At 34.9% G+C, this 19,108-nt stretch overlaps 1 protein-coding gene across 2 annotated transcripts in view; it reads right to left on the reverse strand.

Moving 5' to 3' along the window:
- Positions 1-19,108, reverse strand: part of GRID2 (glutamate ionotropic receptor delta type subunit 2) — a 1,434,457-nt gene that overhangs the window by 382,532 nt on the left and 1,032,817 nt on the right. The window lies entirely within an intron of this gene.

Below are 19,108 nucleotides of genomic sequence, written 5' to 3' on the forward strand. Positions count from 1 at the left end.
TCAAACATCTTTGAAAGGAGAGTTTACAATAAAAGCAGTAAGTGCCTTAGTTCATAAAAGTTACAAAGACACAAGACATCCATGAAAAATTATCTTCCAACATTTATAAAATATGAAGTTTCAAGTAGAAGAAAAAAATGACCGAAAACTCACAAGAGGAATATTTCAGAGATAAGGAAATTATTAGCTATATGAAACAAAACCTTGTAAAAGGTAGAAATAGTGATATAAAGCATAGTATTTGTTTATATGATCCCATTTTTTTCTTTCTATTACTTATCACATGTACCTTGCCCAATATGTGCTATTTAGGACTTAGGACTTAAGCCTTAGGCAGGCTTAAAAATACTATAAACTACATTGCCAACTGTAACATTTTGTGGTTTCATATTGAGGCCTAACTATTTATGAAAATTTTAATTAGAATATATATTTCCCTTATAAATATTCTCAATTTCCTGGTGTAGATTATTAAATGTATTCTGTTTCTTCTTTATTTCCACCACTAATAGACTTTGGAACATTGAAGAAATTCCTAAACATGCTTAGATAAGAAAATATACTACTCAATTGTACATTCATTAAATTATCCTTATTAGTACCACCTCATGAGACAGAAAGTAATCAAATTTACTGGAAAAAAATATATTTTACAAAGTAGAAAATTAACACATTTTTAAGGAGCATTAACTCCTACCCACACACTGTCTTCCTTTGTTTCATATGGTTGTGAAGAAGTTACACTCATAAATATCTACAGTATGTTTTTATCTTCTAGGGACTTATTCATTACACAGAATGAAAACCATCCATTTCTGAATATGATAATCTCCAGGGATGTATTTAGCGAGGACGTTATGGAAGATTTCAACTGACTCTTACTATCAAAGAAAGGTAAAATTACATAATGCTGAATTTTTAAAAAAGTTAAACAAACAAAGCAAACAAGATACTTTCTGGCAAAACTCAAACCATACCAACCAAATAGATATAGATCCAGCTGTATTTGCACCCCTGTATTTTAGTGCAAGTGTAGTTCCTTCCTGCACTATTTGCTCAGCCAATCCACCAATTATTCCTTTATAACTGATTGATAATATGATGGGTTATTAAGCATGAAACCACAAGAACACTGTAAGCACTCTTGCTATCACTGTTTCCTCTTATGTGGTCCATTGTTATCCTGCATGAGTTCTGAAATGGTGAAGTGATTTAATCAAAACATGCTGCTTTGACTGGAAACTGAATCTGAAAAGCTAATATGACATACCATTGGTTTCCTTAGGTACAAAGAAAAACACATTTCAAAAAAATGATATCAGTTAAGATGAATTTTCTTCATCTACATGACAACATCTGTTGGAGTTATAATGACCCAACTTGACAGTTCAATCTACCTGTCCTAAGTATTTAAGTGGAAAGTGACATGTAACAGATACATGATGGATTTTAAACCAAGAATTGGCATGGAAACAACAATTTGCCACTTAAGACAATGCATGCTAGCATGAAACTACCTAATAAGCTTTCTGTAATACAGACAAATCTTTCAAAGCCTAGCTATTGTTTCAAGCATTTTAAAATCTATTTTCTTGCAAATACTTTTATTACTTAAACAAAAGCAATTTGCTACATACTCTAGCAGCCTTGCCCAGCTGGCATACTTCATTTGAACTACAAAACAATGAGATGATTTTAGTGACCATTTTCTCAATTTTCTTAAGAGTGACTCATACCTAGTACCAGTCATGATGCATAGGAACTAAGTTAATTAATTACACACAATAGATGCTTTAGAAATTAAGGGTTAATTCTCTGCGTGAGCAATGACTCTAGAGCTAACTACCACAACAAAGATTTCAGAATTCTCTGTGTCAATTCAGATTCTGTGAAATAAACAACATCTATTAATCAAGAAAAGGGGGCTTTGAAGTAAAAAGATGTGTAAGACGTAGTTTCTGTTCATAGTTGATAACATTTTATTGAAGAGATAATAAAATGAGCACAAGATAATCAGTCAAGAAGACAACATCCTACATAGGTACACTATATACTGATATGAAGGGTTACTACATTATAATGTGAAGTGATTAAATTGATAAATCATATTACCATTTGGAAGTGCAAAAGTGAAATTTTAAAAAAGAGGATGTTTTTCTAGGTTGTTGTAGGAGAAAAGTACTTAGGAAAGAGGTGGCATTTGGAATTTGAGCAGGGAGTGAATAAGAACAAAAAATGGCAGGAAAAAAATAGCTTGAGGAATAGCAAAACCAAAAACACAGGTTTAAGGGTGATAAATATTAGCAAGTTCTGAGATGAGAAAGGGATTAAAAGGATAGCAAATGTTCCTGTGGGGAAATGATGGGAAAAAAGGGTGGATGCAGAAAGTGGGGAAAGACTGTGAGAGTTTAGGAAATGGATTTAGGATTTGAGATTAGAAAAAACAAATCTTCTAAAGTGAACACTAGTGTGTCTACACCTATCATGACAAGGAATATGAGGACACGCTGTAGGACCTCGGGCAGTGGAGTAATATGACTATCTACACAGAATGCTATGTACTTACATATCATACTACTATCCAATGCTTAGCACTGGCTGAGAGTTATATATATTTTACACATATTTTCATAATTATCTTACAAATTGGGCATTATCACTGAAGCTCTCAGTAGTTACTGCCATCTCCTGGTCCTAAACTGGTATGTGATATATCTGCTATCATATTGCAAAAAGACCTGTCCACTTCCAGTGCTATTAAAGCACATGACATCCATATGACAGCAGTATTTATGGAAGATTAGTTTGGAAGCAGAGTGGAAAATGCAGTGAAGAGAGAAGATACTAGAGGCACAGAAACCATTTAGGAGGCAACTAAACAAGTCCTTCCATGAATAATGAAGGCCCAAAGGGAAGAGAAGAAGAAAGAAGTAATTAATGAAAGAATTAAGATTTAGAGAATAATGAGAAGTTGGATACAATGCCATGGAATCGAAGAAAGGATACACCAACATAGAGGAATTTGTGGTCAGGGCAGCGAACTACAATGAAGAGGTCAGAATAATAATAAAATAATAATTATTATAATTCCCCCTATCAAGTGTGCATATACAATTCCATTTTTCCATTTTTCTGTCATTTATTTCTTATTGTCAATTTACTTGTCAACTCAAAATTAACTTCCTGGTGAAAAAAATTATTTGCCATTCCTTAGAAGGACAAACCACCTCTGAGACCCTAAGCATTTATATGTTGCTCTTTATCCATGTTATCTTGTACTATTACCTTGGTTTACTTGTGTTTATTTAGTATTATACAATGAGAATTTTCCTTTTTTTATTTAAAAAAAATTTTTAATGCCTAATTATTTCTGAGAGAGAGACAGAGCATGAGCAGGGAAGGGGCAGAGAGAGGGAGACACAGAATCTGAAGCAGGCTCCAGGCTCTGAGCTGTCAGCACAGTGCCCGACACAGGGCTCAAACTCATGAACTGTGAGATGGTGACCTGAGCCGAAGTTGGACACCCAACTGACAGAGCCACCCAGGCACCACTACAATGAAAAATTTCGAGACAGGGGCCATCTATTTATATTAAAATATAAAGTGTATATTTACTTTTTAGTTACAAAAGAAATACACAATAATTATGTAAATATCAATACACAGAAAGTAGAATGGAAAGCATATGTGATGTGTATTTTCTTCCAGCCTTTTTAAAAAATGTAGAATTGATTTTTCTTAACGTAGTTGGGATTATAACATTTCTAAGTTAAATATATGTATGATATATATGTTTATACATAGCCTGGTTATTGTGGCCCAAACTCTAGAACCAGACTGAGTAGAGTTCAAATCCTAGCTTGGTTATATACAGCTAAGTAAGATTCTGAGTACTCAGTCTTCTCCAGGTCTGTTGGCAACTATGAAATGGGAAAGGTGATGTCTCCTTCTTCAAAGTATTGTCATGAGGATTAAATCAAGTAATGTGTGTAAGCCAGCTGTTGTTTTTGTTCTTATACCATCTCTTTGGGGGTACAAACCTACCTCCATTTTTAGTGGTGGTATTAATCTAAGTCTCAGTATTTGGCTTGTGAATCTAGTCTTCAAAGATCAGACAAGTCCATCCTCTGACCAGAGTGATTGGTCCACAGATGGGAAAGTGACCCACACAAGGCCAATCAGAGCCTTCCTTTCACCCATTAGATATTTTCTGGAACAACTGGCTAAGAGGCATTCCCTGTTTGCAGGGATTATTAAATATGGGGGCAGTGTCTAGAGTTGTCATTTTGTCACCACATGAGGAAAATCTGCCTGCAAAGGAGGCCAAAAAAGAGGAAAAGCAGTAATGGAGTAATGGAGAAAGGTAGACAGTTTCTTAATGACATTGCTTGAGATTCTGAATTCAACCAAATCAGGTGCTCTTCTCCTGGGATTCCCAATTACATAATCTAGTATGGCTCTTTTTTGTTTAAACTTTGAATTAGTTTCCTTCAAACAAGCCCAATAGTCATAACAAATGTGATGCTTTTTGCTTTTAATATAAAAAGATATAAATATTTTTAAAATTTAGTTTTGGAATTATCAGCCTTTATGTAGGACCTACAATGCTCAATAAATACTTTATGAATCAGCATTTCAACACATCCTCTTGCATTATCATAGGAGATATTGCACATTGGTTTCCTAGTTCAAAAGGCATTTTGCTCAATTCTTTAACTATATTTGTGATCATCAAACAAATATAGGTAAATCATGTCATTTAAATGTATCAAAGGCTTTAATTTTAAATTAATTTATATCATTAGAGGTTTCTGAGCATCTACCGTGTGCCAGGAACCATGCAATCAACTGGGGATATAAAAATAGATACGTCCCTGTCCTACCTTCAAGGTAGTCCTACATACCCTAAAAGATAAATTACATAGAGCAAATAGTTAAACATCATAAATATTACATATGGTAAACTATTAGAGTTGCATATAAAGAAATATGAGGATAAAGAGTAAGGATTAGGGAAAACTACAAAGAAAATATAGTATTTGACTTGGGCTCCAATAGCTATGCAGAAAATTTGAAAGTACAAAACATAAGGAGGAACACTCTGGTTTCAGAGGAATAACATGTGCAAATGCAGTATATGAAGTGTTTGAGGAGCAGTGAACAATTCCATGTGATTAGACTATTGAGGACGTGTGTGTGTGTGTGTGTGTGTGTGTGTGTGTGTGTGTGTAGAATTAAAGAGTAAGAAAATGTTAAGTGATAATAAAGCTACAGATGAGGATAGAGATTAGCAATTTATAAGAAACCTTGCATGTTATTTAAAAAACTGGTTTACATTTATGTACCTGAAAGCCAGAGAGATTGCTAAATAGAGAACACCATCTGTGTTTCACAAATATATGTATCTGCTCTTTGGGTGGAAGGTGAGTGAGTGGTAGGGTCAAGGATTAAGAAGAGAACATCTATTAGAAAGCAACAACCCTAGGATAAATTATTTGGGTTTAACCTAAAGGAGTTTCAGTGAGGATTAGCAGAAAGGGGAAGTATTTAAGATCCATTTCAGAAACAGAATCAATAGGCTCCTGTGCCAGATTGCAAAGCAGCATGAAGAGAATGTGCACTGGAGATGGCTATCTGGATCCTAATATGGAACAAACAGAGGGATTACATTTTCATAACCCGATTCTCCTAAAGTGGAAAATACCTTGATTCTGCTATCGATGCTCTTTGTGTTTGTAAAATATTTATTAAAAGGGAAATAGATGTCCTTGTGCATATATTAATGCAGGGATAGAAAATTAATTTTTAAACACTTAGTAGAAAATGCTCTTATAGTAGGTCAAATCGTGACTGCCCAAAGATATCAGATTCTAATTCCTGGAATTTGTAAATGTTACCTTATTTGGAATAGAATCTTTGCAGATATAATTAAAGATCTTGAGATGATGGTGTTATCCTGAATTACATGAGTGGACCCTAAATCCAATGACAACCATCCTTTTAAGAGTGAGGTGGGGGAGATTTGACAGAAGGAAGAAAAGGAGGAGGCAATGGGGCCATGGAGAGAGATTGGAGTGATGCTGCCCTAAGTGGAAGAATGTCACCAGAAGCTGAGAGAGATTAAAAAAAAAAAAATGGATTCACCCTCCAGAGCTAATGAAGCCCTGTTGACACCTTGATTGAAAATTCTGTTTTAAGTCAATTTGTGATAATTTGTTAAGGCAGCACAGGAAGCTAATATACTCTATTTTAATCGTGTTTAGGACCTGCCACAAAATCAGAAATTGTGCACGTATACAGTATTTAATAAACACATGTTGAAGAAATGTAACCCAAACCCTCTCTGTCTCTCTCTCTCTGTCTCTGTCACTCTCTCCCTACTTTTAGAAGGAATACAGCCTGTCTTCTAAGTTATTAAAACTTTGCCGAGTCACTAACCCCAGGAAAGAGCAGGAATTCTCAAATTTTCCAACTCAACTTTTTACTTTTGCATGCTTAATTTATAGTAAGAATCATCCAGTTTCATGATTGTGATCATTTTATTCTTATTCTAACTGAATATGTCATTTACTTAATAGCTGACTAGCTTTTCCTTAGCTTTAAAACACCTCCTTTGGAAAAGTTTATTGTTGTACCTAACTATACTTCAGGCGTAGTAAAATGCTTTCATTTCTAAAAATATTTTTCAAATATTTACAGCCTTATCAAATTGTTCCCCTAGTTAAGAGTGTCATTATCTCCCCTTCCTTAAAATTCTCCTTGTCCTGTCCTGCCCAATATCTTCCAGAGATTGCCAGTTTCCTTGTTATGTTTCACATTTCTGGTAAGCAATAATTACAACTTTAACCACATCTTTTGCTAAGAATTCACAATCACTTTCTCATTTGGGGTTGATTATATCTACTAACTGGGATGAAATGATGTTCTTGCCTTATTGAGACATTATTAAGTTAGCTTTGTAATCTAATGGGTTTTGAGAACTTCTGTAGTTTGACGATCTTTAAGCATTAACACTATAGAATTTCCTTTTGTGATGAAATCTTTAAATAAAATTGTATTGTTCTCTTGGTTTTTCTCTAAAATAAACTCACATAGTTATACAGTTTTTCTGCAATCACTGGTGTCTCCTGATAAATTATCTGCTCTAATTCACTCAACTTCATATTATTCTTTTTCCAAAAGATAATAGAACATTTAGTGGTAACTCAACCTAAAACCCACACCTATGACATTTAACTGAAGATCTTAACTCAATTCATTAGTTCATTGACATTAATCAACACTCTTCTTTGTGTCCTTTCAACCAGCTTACATTTCATTTAACAGTGTTTTGCAAGCCAACTCAGATTAATTTTGCAATCAAAATTTCACATGGCATTGTCTCCAGTACTTTGCTAGAAGTCAAGATGCATTACATCTACTCCATTCTGTTCATTTACTAAGGCTGTAAAGCTATCAAAAAAGCAACCAGCTTTGTCTGGCACAATTTGTTCTGTATTAACTTATTTATTCTACTTATTTCTCATGGCTATGTTTTCCTTTCTCAGGATATTTTAAACCAAGCATGTGGTGGCATTTTCAGAATAATTTTCTATTTCGGTAATTTCTTAATTCAATCAATTAAATTACTTAATTAATTTTTAAGAAATCAATTAGCATTTTTGTTCAAAATATAAAGAGTTTTATATATTGAAAAAAGTATTTAACTTAATGTAAAGAGAGAGGCCACTTAACTTTTATGATGGCATGAATTGGTGGACTTAATTTATGGTGATTGGGTCTGAGACTTAATTTAGCAGTATCTGCCTCTGATACAGAAATTCTCATGGAAGCTTTAACAGGAAATAATAATAACAATACAGTCCCCGTAACTCAGGTTAGAAAAAGGACATACAATACATTCTTATAGAATTCCTATTGACTAAATTGATATTGGCAATGGATTTAAAAGCATATATTTTATCCATGTATATTCCATATGAAAATGGAGCAAGGCAGGTTAGTCCAAGGAAAACCATAAATATACCTTGATTCTCTTTATATTATATATTCCCCTTGAATATGCCCAGGAATAGGACATAATAATTATTCTAAATATATATGTCTTTATCAGCCATACATATTCTTTTTCAGTTAGCACAAGAAAAACAGAAATACACTTTTATTCTCTCCACATAACATATGCCCTTTGCTTATGACCAATTTTAGGCTGCAAAAGCAATATGGAACAGAAAGCACTCTGCCATCCTGAGCTATATAACTATCTTCATTAATAAGGTACCCCTTGTCTAGCCCTTCTACCACTGCCTTCTCAGTTTCTCTTTTTCTGCAAATATATGAGAACTGCTACTCAAATCAGGAACCATGGAAAGGTTAAGGAAGTAGAAGGGGTTAGATGACTATGGTTTTCATTCTGGAAGACTTAGCTATTAACAGGTAAACAGTGTAAATTAGGTGGTGTCGGGAATAAATGATCTGTCTTAAGAAGATCAACTAAGTTCAGTAAATCTCAGTCCAAACAAACCCCATACAAGTGGAATGCCTACTCAGTGTGGTAGATATGATTCAATGTTGAGCATACTAATTTGATCTTAAACTTTATATCTGAGAAAGAAAAGTTGGTCATAACCAAATAGACTACAGGGGGAGCTAAGGATGCTTCATCTTTATCTGTTGACAAAAACACAGATTGGGCAGGATAGTTCGTACAAATGCAAACAAATAAACAAAAAACCATTGCACCCTAAAGAAATGGAAATATCACCATGAAGTTGCAGAGGTAGTGCTTATCTCTCCTAAATATACTGATTGTATTAGAAAAAAACATTGTAATAACCTAATTGTTGTCTTCCAAACAGTGCAAGCCTTGGTGAAACATAAGTAATGAACCAAAAGGAGGACAGGCTGAAAGAAAGGTGAAGATACAAAAGATGAGATGGTATTAAAAAAAAAAAGAACGAAAAAAAAAAAGAACTTGAACTGCAGAATAAAGGTAAAAATTGTAAACAGAGTATAAATGACATACCAGAATTAATAAATTACTCACATGAAGAATGAAAACTCTCTGGGAACGAAAAACTAAAAGAAGAAGAAGGAGGAGGAGAAGGAGAAGGGAAGGAGAAAGAGAAGGAGGAGGAAGAGGAGGAGGAGGAGAAGGAGGAGAAGGAGGAGGAGGAGGCAGAGGAGGAGGAGAAGGAGGAGGAGGAGGAGAAGGAGGAGGAGGAGGAGGAGAAAATAACACTGAGAAATTTGACCTGTAGAGACAAAAAATGCAATGCAAGCTAGGACTTTTAGATTCTGCAGAAGAGACTAGGTCAATGAAAATAGGTTTAGAACCTAAAGAAATAATGGAAGAAGATTTTGCTAAGCCAAGAAAGATAGTCTGTACATAAAATTTCATCAAGTTATAGGCAAAATTGAATTATATAAAAAAGCCCATGTTTAGGCTTAATCTAGTGATTATTTTTAATTTGCAAGTTATAAAATTTTTCTACATCCATTTAAGCACAAAAACATTATCTGCAAAGCAACAAAAATAAAACTAGTTTCAGATTTAAATAAAGGTAGCTTCAGTTTTCTTTTCCAAGGCAAATGTCAGATGAAAATGCAAATACGTTTTCAGATTTTTAGAAAAAAAAAACACTCAAGAATGCCAAATTGTTATTCATGAGAAAAGGCAACAAGAAAGGATTTTAAAATTGCAATGAATAAAAAATATATATGCTTTTCTTTTTTTTTTCTATTCTTCTTTTGGCAAGAGAAATCAGCTGAGATGAATGTGGGGGGGGGGGGAATCAAAATCCAGAACTAAAGAATGGAAAATATAAAAAGAGATTGGAAGAGAAGCTGGGAAGCAAATACATACATGAAGCCAGGTCTAAGAAAAAGTAATCAGTATCTTTGCAAAACTGGATGCAAAAAAACAAAAAATTCTTGAAAAACATTTTTGAATGAAAAATATTTTTGGATGGATGAATATGATATATATGGAATTATTATCTATCAACAAATGTTTTCTTCCAAAACTACATTGGGAAGTGAGGCAGTGAAGAGGAAGGAAGGGGTGCCTTAATCTTCATACCTGAAGAGAGACCAAAATAATTGTTTCCTTACTAGATATTATAATTAAGGTATACTGGGGTGCCTGGGTGGCTCAGTCGATTAAGCGTCTGACTTCTGCTCAGGTCATGATCTCCTGGTTCATGAGTTTGAGCTGCGCATCGGGCTCTGTGCTTACAGCTCAGAGCCTGGAGCCTGCTTCAGATTCTCTGTCTCCCTCTCTCTGTTCTTCCCCCACTCATGCTCTGTCTCTCTCTTTGTCTCATAAATAAATACAGGTTAAAAACATTTATAATTAAGGTATATTAATTTAAATAAACTTAAATACATCCACTAGATAAATTAAAAAAGGGATTTGTACATCCTAAATCACAAAAGAAGATAAATATATACACTGCAAAAAATAGGGGTGCCTGGGTGGCTCAGTCGGTTGAGCAACTGACTTCGGCTCAGGTCATGATCTCAAGGTTTGTGAGTTCAAGCCCCGCATCGGGGTCTGTGCTGACAGCTCAGAGCCTGGAGCCTGCTTCAGATTCTGTGTATCCCTCTCTCTAGCTGCCCCTCCCCAACTCATGCTCTGTCTCTCTCTGTCTCAGAAATAAATAAACGTTAAAAAAAAAGTATAAGCATGTAAGCACACACAAAACAGTAACAACAAGACAAGGATTAAGAAAGACAAAAACCACATATGCTATTGCCAGAAGTATTTTGATTTATGTGGATTTGTCTTCCAGCCTCTGCTTAGGATGTAAAAAGCTGGAAAGAGCATTACTCCCTTCCTCACAAGAAAGAAACCTAACTCTTCTCAAGCCCATCAGGGAACTGAGACGTCAGGTCAACCTCCTAGCCTGGAATACAAGAAACAATAGGCTCTTCCAATGACAAAGAGGGATGACTACAGGCTTAGCTGGGGAAGGGCACTGAAGTAAGATGAGGTCACCATAGAAGGGGATAGAAAGATTTCTGCTGATTTCTAAAACAAATTGCAGAAACCAAGTGTGGGCTTGCAGAGAGTGCGTAACTTGCTTAAACAGACATGAGTATATACTTAGAAGAGTAGGACTGCTGGCAGCCAGACTCAATGGGTGTCTGTTTCCAGCTTGCAGGCTCTTTTTCATGGACTTGACCATAGGTTTACAACAAAGACTGGGGACAGAGAGAGACAGACCAGGGGAAACTTCTGTCAGTAACGGAGTCTTATGGAGGGGATAGCGTCTGTTGTGGGAAACAGACAAAGCCTCATCCAGATCTCTCTCTCCTACATCCCTTATGGAACAAAGCTTTAATCCACTGGGAGAAGGGCAGCAGAGCCTGTTGTTCAGGGTACAGATGAAAGAGTAAAAGAAAAAAAAATTCCAATCATTCCAGAGGGGTAAAATTTCTCACTAGCATAAATTGTGCCAAGTATTTAAAGCCAAGTTTGGGAGAAGGATGGGCAGGATCACTGAGAAAGCCACATACTCAGTCCAGGAACACAGAATCTGCCTAAGCCTAAACTCCTCCACCCTCCAATACCAGATTAACAAGTGTTGAATACCAGGTAACTACTCTCTACCACACAGGGAGGGGCAAAGGTATAAAAAATTACACTCTCAGAGGCACAGGCTCACAGAGGTACCCAATGTTGACAGGAACAGTGAGAAATTCTGTCTCGTGACCCAACCTCCAACCTGAGCACAAGATAGTCACGAGAGGACCTGAAACTTGTGATGCATTGAATGCAATAAGTTACAACAAAGTCTAACTTGATATTGACTCTTGACTTGATTGATTTAACACCCCATAATAGAAGCCTAGCAGAAGAAGAGATATGTCCATTTCCAGGCATAAATAGTTTTACCTCAGTCTCTACTGTCCTTTAATAATGTCCTCTTTTCATTCAAATATTACAAAACACATTAAAAAAGCAAGAAATAAAAATACTGTTAGGAAATAACCAATCACTGAACCAGATACAGATATGACCCAGATGTTGGAACTAAAAAACAAGATATCTAAAATAACCATGATTAATATAATGAAGCTCTAATGGAAAAAGTGGACAGTATGCATAGACAGATGGGAAATTATAGCAGATGGATGGACTGTATTAGAAAGGATCACATGGAAATTTTAGAAATGATAAAAAAAGATAACAATAAACCTGTCACAATAGAGATGAAAAATGCCTGTGATGGGTTTATTAATAGATTTGAGAAGCCATGAAAAGACAGTGAACTTAAAGAAAAAAATTACTCAAATCTTATGAAACCAAAGCAGCATATAAAAAGGGTAGCATTATAGTTTCTAAAAGCCTCAGTTTGAAGGAAGATTATCTTGGGCTCAAATTCCATCTATTTATTAGAGAACAACTTACATAAATTCTCTATGCTTCAGCTTTATACCTCAATAAATGAGATAATGATCAGACCTACTTCATAAGGTTCTTGTGAAGACTAGATCAATCACTATATGTAAAACTTTTAATAACTGTATATGCCCACAGCAAGTGCCAATAATTGTTAGCTATTATTATTACTGAACAATTAAAAAAATACACCAGTGAAGCAAGTTATGTCAGACAAAATCGAATTTGAAGAAAATTATTAAATATGGTAAAATGTAACAAAAATATAGCTGATGAAACTTTATACACTAAAAAGCACAAGTGTACAAAAAACTCTCAGAAAAACAAAGAGAAACAAAGAAATATATATAAAGAGAGATATACATAAACTGATATAGATAGAAATGTATATGAGGTAGAAAAGTTGTCCATAAACTGATAACATAAAAAAATATATAAAGAATTTAAATATTTAATTTATATAATTGAATTCCTCATTGTGAAATAATTTATATACCCTGTAGAGAATATGGCATATTTTTTATGCATCCATGAAATATTAACTTTATATTAGTCAACCAAACAACTGTAAATATTCTGAAATTCTGAGCATGTTACAATTGATAAGTGTGATAGTTTACATTGTCTGGCAAAAATGCAATAATGATAACATTAATAACATATATTTTTTTAAATTACTAAGAGGAGATATAAAGTTCTCTACCAAAAAATAATTGCTATAAAGGGATGTCTCACATATTTATAAAATAGAAATATTGGCACTACAAATCAAAACATGCACAGTAAAGCTAAAATGATCTCAGCTGAATATTCAAATAAGTAGCATTTTTAAGTACAGCAAAATTAAAATCAATGGACTAAATATCCCACTTAAGAAGCCAGAAAGAGTGGCAAAATAAATTCTTTGCAAGGTAGAGAATGGAATGTATAAAAGAAAAAAAAATAAAACTAATAATTAGAAAGACGAACACAGTAAAACATATAAATTAATATAAACATTGGTTCTTTCAAATGATTAATAAAATGTACACGTTTTTTATAAGAACAGTTAGAAATGGAGAAGGAACACAAAAATAAACAACTTGAAAAACTGAATATTGTCACAGTCATTAAGCAAAGTCTAGGAACAAAGCTCTGCTAATGAATTTAAAAATCTTCATCAAAGAATTCTATTATTAAAGATGGTTTACATAACAAAGTCTGTCTTAAGAAGATGTGGGAACAGATAACAAACTTTGGGGCAGATAATGTCTACACTATTTAAAAAATTGTGAAGACTAGGGAAGAAGTAATTCTTTCTGTGGTGATTTGATTGTATTACTGGCCCCAATCTTTCACATCTCTCTGTATTTGTGTCCTTTGTTCACACCTTCCCATGCTAACTCTGGGCTTGGCTGTCATTTGCTTATCCAACGGAACAGTAGCAAACTTCATGCCAGCAGAAGCTTGAAAAGGCACATGCAGGGTTCAGCTTTCTTGGACCTCTGTCTGGAAGAACTAGTTTGCTGGAGGGATGTGTGAGACACATGAAGGAGAGATGAATAACCACAGCTGAGAATATCTTATATCTATCCTCTCTCAGGTGACCTGCCAACTGACCCAAATGATACCCAAGCTTAGTTAGCTAAGTTAAGCCAAACCATATCCACATAAGCAGAACCAACCTAACAGTCCATATACTCATGAGAAATAATAAATGTTATTATTTAAGCACTAATTTAGAAATGGTTCCTTACACAACCTTATTATAATGATAGTAGCTAATATTCTTCCCAATTGTTAAATATGATCAACATAAGCCAGACATCAAACTATGACAAAAATAACAATCATAGACTATTCAGTATATATATATACTAAATACATATAAGAGGCAGCTAAAATTTTGGCAACTGCTAAGTTCATTTCCTTAAATGCCTTTATGATTAGAAGAGTAAAAATGAAAATAATGAACTAAGCACTCAATTCAATAACTTAGAAAAAGTATCATAAAAGCAATTTCCCTAAAGGAACGAAAACATAGTAAAAGCAGAAACCAACATATCAGAAGTTCTTAAAGTAAAATCAATAATTAAAATAAAAATTTAGAGGAAAAAATGCACATTAATATAACCCAAAACAAAAACATAAAGAAGTAAAATGGGTTTTAATGAAGTTGGGGAAATGGGCTGGTGTTCTTGTTTTTAAGTACATTAAGAGTCATATTAAAGATTTCAAAGCTGATAAAAGTAGTAGAGGGAAGACACTGAAATTATAAAACTTATTTTGGCAGAAAGTGGCAAGTACCTGGCCAATAGGAGATGCTCAAGAAATATGTGTTAAATTCATAAAAGTCGGTGAGCGGATGAGTTCACATTTAATATAAAATATTTTAAATGTTTATGATTTTCTGTGATTTTAAATTATGTTTACATTTTATAAAGCTCTTTCTGGGTACGGTTTGAAAAACAGATGGCGGCCCACCCAGAAGAAGGGAGACAAGTCATGATGTTCTGGGTAATGGCTAATGGGGGCGGCAGTGGAATTTGAGAGAAGGAAATAAATTGGAGCTCTAGGTAAAAGAATCAGTAGGGAGTGGTGACTTCTTGGTTGTGGGCAATGATCAAGTATGACAAGTCTAAAGTTAATGCCTTGAGTCTGTGTACAGATAATAAGTCCAGTTATAAGAGGTGATATGGTGGTCAGTAGTGTTCTTTACCAACTATCGTGTTCCTGTCTTCTTCAAGTTGCATAGTCAACTCATACTTTCCTGCATCTCAGTGGTTGATTACACTTGTTTAGAGCAATTTTGACCAAAAAATTGTGAGATGAAGTAAAATGTGTCACTTTCAGGATGAAATTTTCTTTTTTGATGCAAGCACTTGCAGAGCTGTCTCTTCATTTAACTGCCGAGATTATAAGCTAATTCCAGGCACTGATTGTTCTGTCAGCCTATGGACCAATGATAGCCATGATTTTTATTTATTTATTTTTTTAAATTCTCCTAACTAAGGGGTGGAACTTAGTTTTCCGCTCTGTGAATTATAGGATTGACTGCTTAACTAATAGAAGGTAGCAGAAATGATGTTACATCAATTTCAGATCTAGTTTTAAAGGGAATTGGCAGGACACCTGGGTGGCTCAGTTGGTTAAGTGTTCAACTTTGGCTCAGTTTGTGGGTTCAAGCCTGCCTCAGGCCCTGTGCTGACAGCTCAGAGACTGGAACCTGCTTTGCATTCTGTGTCTCCCTCTCTGTCTACCCCTCCCCTGCTCGCTCTCTCTCTCTCTCTCTCTCTCTCTCTGTCAATAAATACAAAATTTAAAACTAATCAATTTTTTGGCAATTCCACTTTCTCCCTCTTGGAACATTTGTTCTTGGGACATGACCTGTAGGAACCCTGCTGCCATGTTATAAGAAGCTCAAGCCACATAAACAGACTACATGTATGTTTTCCAGCAGATAGTGTCACTGGAGCCCCCAGTCAAATTTCAGCATCCACTGCTAGCCATGTGAGTGAGTTGGACAATCCAGCCAAATCAATGCCTCAGGTGACTACACCCCCAGCAGATACCATGTGAGTGGAAGATTCCCATTGAGTCCATTCAACCCACAGAACAATGAGAGGTAATAACATGCTGTTGTGTTAAGTCACTAAGTGTTCTTACACAAAAAGAAATAACTGAAACAGCCTGGATCCTGGAATAAGAATGTTGATGACAGGGAGTAGATAGAGGCCACTCTCTCCACACTATTCTTATAAAGCATGAGGAAGGAATAAATCTTTGTGGTGTTAAGCTATTGGGATTTTCAGGTGTTGGTTGTAATAAAATATCCTAGCCTAACCTGATTGATAAATACAAGATACAGTATGCTGTAGAAGTAACAAGTTTGCTTGAAATTTAAAAATAAGCTCATTTTTATACACCTAATGGGAAACTGGGTAAAGATGTCCAGAGGCATGTAAGTCTTACATGTAGGAAGTCTAGTGTCACTCTAGGCTTTTATTAAAGATGTATATATCCATGAACTACCCTAGGAAAGTATATAATCTGGACTTTACAGTGATTTTAGTGCAGTTGAAGACTACATTAAATTTTTGTAAGTCTTGACTTTTAAACGATAAATCATTATTATAACTATATAAAATAACTGTGAAACAGAAATTGGTAAAGTATAGTCTTCATCCTCAGGGGACACTCAGCCTTTTCTAATAGATACTAATACATAATGCAAACTTTTGCCTTAACATTTTTTTTCCTATTATGTTTCTTCCTATTTTCTTCCTATTATGTTTCATCTTATATTCAGTCATTTCTGCAGCCTGAAGATTCTGTCATTCCCAAATTTATGTCAATTAAATATTTGATTAGCATGACACAATCTGTATGTTTCAATAACTGGTCAGTTTAATGCCCAAATAATATAAGATTCTTCAACTGATTACTGAAAATTAGATTATGAACAGATTCTGAAAACTAGTTAAGGATTAATAGGACAATATTAATATTCTACATGAATAGGCTATACCAAACAATCTCATCGAAAAGCACATGATGTCACTGGACAGGTAGATACTGGGACTAAAGATACCCCCTTACATTTAATGTCTGTCTTCTATTCTCCATAACTGTGGAAAGATCACCAATCTTGTAGACTTGCCTCAAATAGTAACTGAGTTGATAATTGTCAAGTATTTCCTTTTTAAAAATTTCTTTAATGTTTTAATTTATATTTGAAGGAGAGAGAGAGAGACAGAGAGTGAGTTGGGGAGGAGCAGAGAGAGAAGGAGACACAGAATTCAAAGCAGGCTCCAGACTCTAAGCTGTCAGCACAGAGCCCGATGCGGGACTCAAACTCACAAACTTCGAGATCATGACCTTAGCTGAAGCCGGACGCTTAACCGACTGAGCCACCCAGGCGCCTATCAAGTACTTTCTACAGTGCATGGCATATATAAGTGTTTATTCAGTAACTGGAAAAAACCAATAATAATTCAGTAATGTCAGTTTCAAGTTCTCACAATAATACAGGGTGTAATCAAAGTTGATAGATACATTTTCTTATACACAGGATTCATTTTCTTTCTACAGTGAAAGTTATCCTCTTTCCTGTCTAAAGAAAAAAAAAGTTAAATGAAGTAACGTAGCATGGCTTTCCCTTTGTCATCTGTTAATATGTCACCCTCAGCCCCAAGCAGGAGACTTTCTTCTTTTTATTACTTTCTTGATTTAAACATGCTTTTTAGAATTCCTTTTCATTTCCTTTGGAATCTTTCTCAATTCCATTTTTGCTTTAAACTAACTGGCAATTTTCTTAGGTGTATAAATTATTATTTGTCATCATTCTTGCTTACATACTCCTACTTCCGTCATTTTACATGTTCTCATGTTCAGTGGCAAGCTCTCTGGGCAGCTGCATTGATCTCTTTCAGGTATCTCAACATTTTCTTCTTCATCAGGATCACCTGCAATCATACGGTCCAAAGTCCATTTGTGATAGTCTCTCTTTCCTTTTGTGGCATCTTCATCTTATTGATATATAGACTTCTAACCATTCTTTCTCTAAGCTTTCTGAAATGTGGATTTTTAATATCTAGCAGGTTCCGACTCTGTGTACTGCTTTTTTTTTTCCTGGCTTGCTCATACTGCAGGATTGAATAATTCATTTTTTTCCAGGGTTCCTGATCTTTTTACTTCTTTCATCAGTTCCTCTCTGTTGGTGGGAGGTAGGTCTAGTGACTGGTCCCCCTTTAAGTTTAGAATTGATTCAAATATCTGGTTTCCACAGAATGTTCTCCTGGATGAATAATGGAAGTTCCCAATAGCTATTATGTTTTGCCTCTAAGCCAGTTTGATGATATGAATATATGACTCTTGTATTCAGGCTCATCTGGCTCCCTGAAGTACATCCTACTATGGAAACAATTCTGTTCCACTCTCCTTTGAACCTCACCCAGACACTAACATGTTTTCATTATTTCCACAGGAAGCTCTTCAACAGCTCTGCTTTATTTCTGGCTTCTTGTCTGCTTCTGTTGACAATAATATATCCTTGCTGTGGATACTCAATTTCTGACAAATTGATGGGGTAGAGAGTCAGGGAGGCAAGACTGAAATTAGGATAGCTAGTGAAGCTTTAATCCCAACATCTTCATTACATACTGCCTGGACTAACACTATGTTAAATAACAATAACAACAAAAAATGGGCCTACTGTATAGAAATACATTTCCTTTTTCTCCATTTTCTTCTTCATCCCTATAGGGGAGAGCCATTCTTCTGCCCATGAATAAAATATTTCTAGAATGAAATTGAATGCATCAGGCCATAATTATGTTTGTCATTTGCTACTAAGACAACCCAACAGATAGTTGAGTGTAGGGCTTTGGAGTCAGACTGCCTGGTTTATAACCCACATGCACCACTAACTAGTTGTGTGACTCTGGTAGATCATTTAACTTCTCTCTGAATTTACTTATCCATCCAATGAGGATAAATATAGCCTCACATTCATAAGACTGTGATGAAGATTAACTAAGTTAATATATATAAAGTGCTAGAGCATGCCTGCATATGATGAGGGCTATCATTTCTATCTGACAAGTGTACCTGGCTTAGAATGCTACCATGCAGTGATAGAATGACTGCAAGCTTCAGAGATGGGTATTAAGTCTTCCTTGGTCTTGCTATTTATTAGCTATGTGGCCTTAGGGAATGATTTCA

The sequence above is a fragment of the Felis catus genome, chromosome B1 (assembly GCF_018350175.1).
Source record: "Felis catus isolate Fca126 chromosome B1, F.catus_Fca126_mat1.0, whole genome shotgun sequence".
NCBI lineage: Eukaryota > Metazoa > Chordata > Mammalia > Carnivora > Felidae > Felis > Felis catus.